The following is a 10,956-nucleotide window of genomic DNA, read 5'->3' on the forward strand; positions in this document are numbered from 1 at the left end:
CTTCCCCACCCCACCCCCTTTTGGGCTGAATTTAGTTCACTACCGAACAATTTACTTTTGGCAAAAATACTGTGCTGCAATGTCTTTGGTTGCATCTGTGGTGTAAACAGCCTGGATTAGATTTAGCTGACAAAGCCTGCAACAGACAAGCCAGGAATGTTAACTCGCATGGTGCGTCTACCCTAGCCGGCTACTTCGAAGTAGCTGGCACAATGTCAAAATAGTATGCGTCACATCTACACGTGCCATGAGCTATTTCAACGTTGAAATCGATGTTAGGTGGCGAGACATCGAAATCGCTATTCCTATACGAAGATGGGAATAGCGCCCTAGTTCGACATTCAGTGTCAAAGTAGGGCATGTGTAGATGATCCGTGTCCCACTACGTCAAAATAGCAGGGTCCTCCATGTCGGCCATCAGCTGAGGGGTTGAGACACCCTTTGTCCAGCCCCTGTGGGGCTCTATGGTCACTGTGTGCAGCAGCCCTTAGCCCAGGGCTTCTGCCTGCTGCTGTTGCTGCTGCTGCTGCAGCTGGGGGTCCATGGTACGTGCATGAGGTCTGCAACTGGTTGTCGGCTCTGTGGATCTTGTGCTGTGCAGGGCGAGTGTGTCTGGGAAGGGCCCTTTAAGGGACCGGCTTGGGGCTTTGTTGGCCCCTTACTTCGACAGGGAGCACTTGTGTGCATGAACGCTCTGAATTTCCTTCCTGGGCGGCTCCTTTCGACGCTCCCCGTCGCTACTTGGACGTTGAATGTCGATGGCACCAGCCCTGGAGGATGTGTAGACGATATGTGAGAACATCGAAATAGGCTACTTCGACATAATGTGCTAGTGTAGACATTGCCAGTGACACTACAAGCACTTTCAACTGGATTTTTTTGCTCAGAAAAGTATTATTTTTTCAGTTAGTGCCAAGTCAGGATCCTTGTGTTCTGGTTTGAAATGTGCATCCCTTAGCTATGAAAGAATGCAGATTGGAGTTTGCTGGAGTCAGAAACAAGATCAGTTATTGAAAGGGGTTGTTTTGACTCAAGTCCCTGAAGAGATACTCACAATGAGCATGAGGTTTCTTGAAGGAAAGTGGCCTCACCTGAAGCAAGGTTTTGCAGTAGTCTGAGCAGCTCTTTTGTTTTCTTGTCTATTTCAAACTGCTGAGCAAAGCTGGGATGGCTTCTCCAATGGCAGAATCTTAATGCACCAAGGGCTGGCTCAAAACACACTTACCACGATCTTCCAGAGCTTGATCTTGTGAGATGTTGTTGAACATTCTCGCCCCATCTGGGAAACCACTTAAGTACATGAAGAGTCCCAAGCAGGGTTCTACTAAATTCGTGGTTCATTTTGGTCGATTTCATGGTCATAGGATTTTAGAAACTGTAAATTTTATTATTTCAGATATGTAAATCTGAAATTTTAGTGTGCTAGTAAGTGAGGTTCTGACCCAAGTAGAAGCTGGGGGAGTTGTCACAAAGTTTTTATAGTGGTGGCTGTGGTACTGCTACCCTTATTTCTGCACTGTTGCTGGTGGGAGTGTCGCCCTCAGAGCTGGGTGACCAGCAAGCAGCAGCTGCTGCCCAGGAGTCGAGCTGTGAAAGCAGTCACCACCAGCTCCTCTCTTCCCCTGGACTGACACAATCCTCCTTGAAGGGAGCCCTCCCCACTCTGCCAGAGTCCTTCCACCCAACAGCTGACCATCTTAGAGCTCTGGCCTCTTTCCCTTTATCTCTTTCCCCTTCCTTTCACCGTACCTGCCCTGTAGGCAAGCCTGAGGCCTTTGGGTGATAGATCCAACTTGCTTCACAGACGTGGATAGTCCCTGCTGCCAAGAGGAGCCACTTTTGCAGTTGTGGGGTCTGATGTAAAATGTTTGCTCACCCCAGCCTAGCACATTGCAAGCAACTGAAGTGCTTGGGAGGTCTGAGGCACTGGTTCCAGGGTTTAGGTGGAAGGTGTGTGGAATCCCATGTATTAAGGAAGGGCTCTGCCAAGGTGGGCTGAGCCTGGGAGTCTGTCTTAGAGCCCTAGAGCAAGGAACAGTGACTAGACTCTGCACAGGACCTAGCTTGCTCAGAAGCAATGGGACCCAGCATTTAGGGCAACTCAAAACAGTCTGATGTGCAGTCAGAAGGGGGATTGGGCCAGGTTGCAACAGCCACTTTGATATTGGACCATGAGTTTTAAAGCAGCGGTCGCCTTTGATGTTAATGGTGTGTTCTGCTTCAAAATACATGGTACAAAAGAGCACCACACTCTTACAGATGTGGGAGGAGGGAACATGAGACATGGCAAAGTGATTAGCTTGAAGCTGGAGTGAATCAATTGTAGATTTCAAAATGTAACACTATACTTGAATAGTAACAGAGAGAATAGCCATGCTAGTCTATGTACTATCAAAACAAAAAAGCAGTCCAGTAGCACTTTAAAGACCAACAAAATAACTTATTAGGTGATGAGCTTTCGTGGGACAGGCTCACTTCTTCGCACCATAGCCATACCAGAACAGACTCAATATTTAAGGCACGGAGAACCAAAAATAGTAATCAAGGTTGACAAATCAGAAAAATTATTACCAAGGTGAGCAAATCAGAGCATAGAGGGGCAGAAGTGGGAGGGGAAAGTCAAGAATTAGATAATGCAAAGTATGTAAGAGTCCTTATAGTGGGCTAGATAATTTTCATCCTGGTTCAAACTATGTGTTAAAGTTCCTTTTCAGTAAAACACAGACTTTCAGGTCATTAACAGAATGGCCCACTCCAGTAAAGTGCTGGCCGACAGATTTGTGAATCGGGAGTGTTTTTTATGTCTGTTCTATGCCCATTAATTCTTTGTCTAAGAGGGTTTGAAGTCTGTCTAATATACAAAGCATTTGGACATTTTTGGCACATGATGACATATGTTAGTTGAGGAACCTGCTAATGTGCCCGTGATACTGTGAATAACCTTGTTAGGTCCAGTGATGGTACCATTATCATACCATCACTGAACCTGACCAGGTTATTCGCAGAATCACAGGCACATTCTCATGTTCCTCAGCTAACATCATATGTGCCATGATGTGCCAGCAATGCCCATATGCTTTGTATATTGGACAGACTTCAAACACTCTTAGACAAAGAATTAATGGGCATAAAACAGACATAAAAACACTCCTGATTCACAAACCTGTCAGACAGCACTTTAATGGAGTGGGCCATTCTGTTAATGACCTGAAAGTTTGTGTTTTACTGAAAAGGAACTTTAACAGCCGTTTGGAAAGAGAGGCTGTTGAGCTCTCTTTAATATTCAAGTTTGGCATATTAACATGTGGTTTGAACTGGGATGGCAATTATCCAGCCCATTATAAGAATTCTTACATACTTTGCTTTATCTAATTCTTGACCCCCCCACCCCCACTTCTGTCCCGCTGCTCTTTGATTTGCTCCCCTGGATAATAAGTTTTCTCATTTGTCTACTTTGATTGCTATTTTTGGTTCTAATATTGAGTCTGTTCTGGTATGGCCATGAGCTGAAGAAGTGATTCTGTCCCATGAAAGCTCATCACCTAATAAATTATTTTGTTAGTCTTTAAAGTGCTACTGGACTGCTTTTCTGTTTTAACACGATAATTGTGACTCTCGGGTCCTGAGGCTAATAGCTACATACACGCCCTCACTTGGCATTGTACTGAATTTTTGCCATTTGGGGGCACATTCTATTTTATTCAGAATTTTTCACATTTAAAACAGGAGATTGCAAACACAAGGAGAGCTCAAAAGCTTCTTTTCTAGCCCTGCTTTCTTCTAGGGCAGCTAGCTGTGTTTCAAGGAACTAAGGGTCAGCCACGTGAATATGTGAGGCCAAAGCTTATTTTTAGAGGGATGACGTCGTATAATGATTTTTCTTCCAGCTGCATTCCTTGGGACCTGTTGTGAAGAAGCTGGAGCTGTTCCCGGCTTTATCAGGATAATTCTCTACAGTGGTGACAGGCAGGAGAGAGTGGTTGTCAGCCTCTCATGTAACGAATTAAAATGTGAGCCTGCTGCTGACAGTAGGTTAATGCACTCCATAGTAAATAGGTAGGTAAATACTGGTGGATAAATGCACTCCATGTTCCTTTGCATGCCTGCACCTGTGCATAGTAGACAGTGCATGAAAGGTTTGTTTTGTTTTTAATGATTTATAAGTTATTTTGTCAGTCGGCCACCAGATGGAGAACTCTCTTTTAGATTTGAAGTAGGTGTTAGGCTCTGATACTGCAACATAAGGTATTTTGTTAGCAACTGTCACTGATGCCTCCCTGCATTCATTATTTTTAAGGGACTGACCCTTTGCATTCTTCCAAAAGGTTTTGCATAACACTGACTTCCTTGCCAAGCTAATGACAACCTGCTAACCCTAGAGGGTGCGTTTTAAAACACCGGAGTAGATCTGCAGTGGGGACCTACAATGTCCTTGACAGTGCAAAGCTGGCAGTAGTGGTAGACTGCATGGAACATGTACCAGTATGAATGAAGGTTACCACCACTTATTTGTGCCAGGTAGTGTGGTAGTCCCCTGAGCTATGTTATAATTACAGCCAGTACCAACACATATGCCTAAATGTGACCTCCTGTAGGAAACAGATTCACTGGTATGAGAAAATCTTCAGTCTCTGGAACTATTGTGCTATCTACAACCAGGGTTTGATGGTTCACCATGGTACACAAGAACAGAAGTCTTCCTTCGGCAGTGGTGGCACCATGGGGGATAGCTCCTTGTTGGTACAGTGACATCCCAAACTACAGTACCTGAACAGTACCAGGGCAGCATGTTCAGGGTTTAAGGCTAACGTGACAGATGGATCCCTGCTAATTAGCTAAGGCTCAGTTCCTGTATGTTTAAGGTATTTTCAACGTGGAAAATATGCATGAAGACTAACAGCCTACATTTTATTATATAAGTGGGATAAACAAGAAAGCAATGATAATATTGAGCTGAGTAAAATGGATGTGTGGCAACATAAAAGTGGGCAGCTATGCTCTATGCAGCAAATCTCTGGAAAGAAAGTAACATTTAGGTTGTCTGGCTTGCAGGGGATTACAGAATGTAGGCAGAGAACTGTGTGGCCTGGCAAGTGAGGAAGTAAAATGCAGGTCTCCACCCAAAAGCAGAGACAGCTCAGGAGCTGAGAGTCTAAAAGTGAATGTCTTCCTGGCCTGTGCGCGAAATGAGATGCAGTTTTTGTGAACAATCGCCAGAGCAAATCAAACTAACAGCAACCTGTTTTTCTCCAACAAAGGGGAAAGTAGAGGATGATAAGACCTTGCCTTGCTCCTCGAATGATCTGAGATAGCTCCATAGAGAGACCCTCACAGAGTTTTTGTGAACAATCTCCACAGCAAATCTATCCTGGAGCAGTTATCTCGGTGGGATGAAAGAGAAGGGGAGTTCCATGTAGAAAGGAGGCTTATGCCCCTCAAAGGAAAGACAGTCTTTAGTGCTGCCCCCTCACTATGGCAGTAACCACTCCCGAAGCAGTAGTAGATAAACTCTTCAGTGCAGAAGCAGCCATTAACAATCAGGAGGAGGTCCAGAACTGCTAATTGCTTTACCAGTTCACTTTCAAATTTTTAATAGTCCCATGGGATGTCTGTATTTCTTTAGTTAGGTTGCTAGGTTCTTCAAGGAGGGCCCATTTGTGTGGACTGTATTGCAGAGTGTGGCTAGGGGGTGGTGCAATTCAGCTGGACTAAGTTACAGTGTGTGCTTCTGAGGGGCCATTCTGTTGGAATATGTTGCAGTGTGTTGCATGTGACGAGTTAGAGCACAGTTGTGTCTTTGCCCTTTGGCTGGGTCTATATGGCGTAGCTTTCCCGGCAGATCCATGCAAACGAGAAGCCTCGAAATCACAAATGGCCACTCATCAGCATGGTCCTGTGGTGGGGTGCTGGCAGTAAAGAGCCTGTGTCCCTGCCAGCAAAAAGCCCCTCTGTCACCAGACCCTTATACTTGATTTACTGCCGAGACCGAGCTCTCACGTGGCTGTGCTAATGAGCTGTGGAACCATGTTAATGAGTGGCCATTTGCAATTTCAAGGCTGCTCATTAGCATGGATCTGCCGGGAAAGCCATGCCATGTAGACCCAGCCTTTGTGTTTTACATAACATTAAGAATCTGAGGAAAAAATGGATTCCAAATAGGGGTGCCAGCTCTCCTGGACAGGATGGACCGGATACCATTGCTGCGAATGGCATCCGGTCGAGAGAATTGGCAACTCTAGTACCAAATAACTCTTGAGAGAAACTAGCTACTTAGATACACCGCTATTCTTTTAGGATCCCGCTGGCTTCTGCAACAGAGGGGACTTTGAAACTAATTAAGGGCTATTATAAAAATTCCTGCACGCAATCTCTTCTTTGTAAGGCTCAGCTCTGGGAAGGTTGTTTTAAACTTGTTTAGTTTTTACATCGTGAGTGCTATTTGTTGTATATGCAAATAAAGTGAAATTTGTGTATATATTTGTTGATGTATATTTCTGTTACAGAAGCAATTTATTTCCTCATTTATGGGTATGTCCTGTTTAGTGAGTCCCTCCTGCCACCAGACATCGTGTAATGGTTTCTCTTGCCAAAGGAGGTAACTTTTTGCTATATTTGGAGCATCTGGAAACCAACAAAGGTACTGTCCTTGTTTATAGAATCACAGAATCATAGAATACTAGGACTAGAAGGGACCTTGAGAGGTCATCGAGTCCAGCCCCCTGCCCTCATGGCAGGACCAAGTACTGTCTAGACCATCTCTGACAGACATCTATCTAACCTGTTCTTAAATATCTCCAGCGATGGAGATTCCACAACCTCCCTAGGCAATTTATTCCAGTGTTTGACCACCCTGACAGTTAGAAACTTTTTCCTAATGTCCAACCTAAACCTCCCTTACTGCAGTTTAAGCCCGTTGCTTCTTGTTATATCCTGAGAGGCCAAGAAGAACAAGTTTTCTCCCTCCTCCTTATGACACCCTTTTAGATACCTGAAAACCGCTATCATGTCCACTTAATCTTCTTTTTTCCAAACTAAACAAGCCCAATTCTGTCAGCCTTTCTTCCTATTTCATGGTCTCAAGACCTATGATCATTCTTGTTGCTCTTTTCTGGACCTTTTCCAACTTCTCCACATCTTTCTTGAAATGCTATGCCAAGAACTGGACACAGTACTCCAACTGAGGCCTAACCAGTGCAGAGGAGAGCGGAAGAATGACTTCTCATGTCTTGTTCACAACACACCTGTTAATGCATCCCAGAATCATGTTTCCTTTTTTTGCAACGGCATCACACTGACTCATATTTAACTTGTGGTCCACTATAACCCCTAGAGCCCTTTCTGCCATACTCCTTCCAAGACATTCGCTTCCCATTCTGTATGTGTGAAACTGATTATTCCTTCCTAAGTGGAGCACTTTGCATTTGTCTTTATTAAGCTTCATCCTGTTTACTTCAGAGCATTTCTCCAATTTGTCCAGATCATTTTGAATTTTGACCCTATCCTACAAAGCAATTGCAACCCTTCCTATCTTGGTATCATCTGCAAACTTAATAAGCGTACTGTCTATGCCAATATCTAAATCTTTGACGAAGATATTGAACAGAACCGGTCCCAATACAGACCCCCCCGCAGAATCCCACTTGTTATACCTTTCCAGAAGGATTGAGAACCATTAATAACTAATCTCTGAGTATGGTTATCCAGCCAGTTTTGCACCCACCTTATAGCAGGCTCATCTAAGTTGTATTTGCCTAGTTTATTGATAAGAATATCATGCGAGACCGTATCAAATGGCTTACTAAAATCTAGGTATGCCACATCCACCGCGTCTCCCTTATTCACAAGTCTCGTTATCCTGTCAAAGAAAGCTATCAGATTGGTTTGACATGATTTGTTCTTTGCAAATCCATGCTGGCTGCTCTCTATCAGCTTACCACCTTCCAAGTGTTTGCAGATGATTTCCTTAATTACTTGTTCCATTATCTTTCCTGGCACAGAAGTTAAACTGACCAGTCTGTAGTTTGCTGCATTATTCTTATTCCTGTTTTTACAGATGGGCGCTGTATTTGCCTTTTTCCAGTCTTCTGGAATCTCTCCTGTCTCCCATGATTTTCCAAAGATGATAGCTAATGGCTCAGATACCTCCTCCTCTAGCTCCTTGAGTATTCTAGGATGCATTGCATCAGGCCCTGGTGACTTGCAGACATCTAACTTTTCTAAGTGATTTTAATTTGTTCTTTTTTTATTTTATCTTCTAACCCTACCCCTTTCCCACTAGCATTCACTATGTTAGGCATTGCTTCTTCAGACTTCTCAGTGAAGACCAAAACAAAGAAGTCATTAAGCCCCTCTGCCATGTCCAAATTTCCCATGGGCCTACCATGTCCTTGGTCTTCCTCTTGCTTTTAATGTATTTATAAAAAGTCGTCTTGTTTCTTCTTGTTTATCTTCACATACAAGTTTTAATTTGGATTGCAGTAACTCCTAATTACTGTTTGCTATGTTACTGGTGACTAACTATCCCATGATTTACAGTTATCACTCTACAATTCATACAACTTACTATTAACAATACAGGGCCTTTACAACCTCATAATCCATTATTTTTGTGGCCAGTAGCTCACAGTAACCAGCAGACACAACACAGCCAACTTGCAAAACGCATAGCGTATGTCTACACAGCAAAGTTATTTCAAAATAACAGTCCTTATTTCAAAATAACTTTGCTAGTGTCTACACAATGCAACTGCTATTTTGAAATAGCCGTTGGCTGATCCAAAATAAATAACCTTACCCACAAAGAATAGTGCTTATTTTGACCTATTTCAAAATAGGGGCTGTAGACAGGGAATAGAGCTTATTTTGAAATAAGCCATAGTGTCTCCAATGGCTTTATTTCGAACTAGGGCTAGTTTGAAATGCATTGTATGTGTAGCAGCATTATGTCAAAATAAACTTCTGGAATAGCTTTATTTTGAAATATGGCTGCTGTGTAGAAGAATATTTGGGCTAGAATTAAATGACAGACCTCATAGTCAGTTACTATAGGGATAAAATCACGTTCAGCACATCACTTTGCAGTGGTAATTATCTGTGTTTGTAGAACAAGCAACTTCTTCTATAGTAGGTGGCCCTGGGGCAGGAGACGACAACTCCGTGAGGGTCTCTCTATGGAGCTATCTCAGATCATTCAAGGAGCAAGGCAAGATCTTATCACCCTCTACTCTCCCTTTTGTTGGGGAAAACCAGGTTGCTGTTAGTTCGATTGTGGCCATCTTGGTTGTGCAAAGAACAGCTTGGCCTCCATGTTGGTGCCCCTTCTACTCCAGGCTTTTGGCACCAAGACAGGGTGGGATATGGAGTATCGTGTGACAGCAAATCTGCCAGGCAACCAGAGCACATACAGAGGAGTGGCTGTCACTATGACAGCTCTGTGTCACTGGGAGCTGTACTGACAGGTCACTTCAGTGAGGCACAGAGACCCTCCCACAGAGTGGCAGCCTGCTGAGAGGAAAGAACATCAGGAGGACTCCATCTCTTACATGATGTATAAAGCATATAGGCAGGGTCCACTCACTGAAATCAGGACACCGAGTCAAGAGTGGAAGATAGAAGATTGAAGAATTCCAGATCCAGAGCTCTGTTCCTGCTATTTTTGGTATCCAGTCCTGGATGTTCCCAGCAACCAGTGTTTGTGCCTTATCTACCAAGCAGAATGTGGTATAACCTTCATTTTTCTAAACTTGTCCTAGTGTATGCTAACAACCAGGCTATTATTTTATGTCATAGGGAGCCCTAGTTTTGTTCATGTTATTCAATAAAACCTAGCTAATTCAGCCCAACCTACCTGTGCTACTGATGATGGATGTGGAGGGGGGTCAGAATCCTGCAAGTAGCCCATCTTCTGCATAGCAAATTTATCATTTAAACTGTTTTGGGCTAATATCTTGCCATGAAATAAGCCACATCTCTACCCCCAAAAATCTGATGGATTTCGTGGGATCTGCAGGAGAAAAGGACCATACCAGTGAAATGCCTGTATTAGGATCCCCATCCCCCAAACATTCAATGGCTCCATAAAAGAAAGCAATACCGTTTGGAAACTCATTACTTTTCCCTACTGATTGGCTTGGGGTTGGTGAACGACTATTTCCTCTCCTTGTGCAGATCCTGGGGTACAGTAAACACTGTCTTATCTGGCTTTCTATCATCCAGAACTCTCAATAACCAGCATTTTAGCCATAAGTCAACCTGTGTGCTGCGTGAAGAAAAACTTCCTTTTGTTAGTGTTAAACCTGCTACCCGTTAATTTAACTGGGTGACCCCTAGTTCTCATGCAGTGGGAACAAATAACTTTTCTATATTAGCTGCTTCCGCAGCTCTCATGATTTTATAAAACAACAAGAAGTCCCATGGCACCTTATAGACTAACATGTAGTTTGGAGCATAAGCTTTCGTGGGCTCCAAAATATGTTAGTCTATCAGGTGCCCCAGGACTTCTTGTTTTTGAAGATACTGGCTAACTCGGCTACCCTGCTGATAGTTGTCACCCTGATTTTATAGGCCTCAATCACATCCGCCCTTCCTCTCCTCTTTTCTATGGGGAGAAGTCCCAGTCTTTTTGATCTGAAAGTCATAAAATTAACCATTTCATCCCTTTAAATGAGCCGCTTTCCACTGACAAGAGAACGAGTCTGATCCTGTTTCCTACCTTTGGACAAGGAAATGCAGCGCCAGATCTTCCCTCCACCCTCCTGCCTTCATTTCTGTGCTCCTCGCTTGTCCTTTCTTTTCTAGTGCCTGTTCCTATAGGAAAATTAATCCCACACCCAGTAATTTTCGTCCCCTCAGATTTGCCTTGACTCCTGTAAATGACTCCTGTGAACCGGACTGTGCCACTAGGGGCACCAGCTCGCTGCCTTGCTCACACTCACTGACAGCCAGCAGGGGTCGCTG

This window comes from Carettochelys insculpta, chromosome 12 (assembly GCF_033958435.1).
Source record: "Carettochelys insculpta isolate YL-2023 chromosome 12, ASM3395843v1, whole genome shotgun sequence".
NCBI classification, from domain to species: Eukaryota; Metazoa; Chordata; order Testudines; family Carettochelyidae; genus Carettochelys; species Carettochelys insculpta.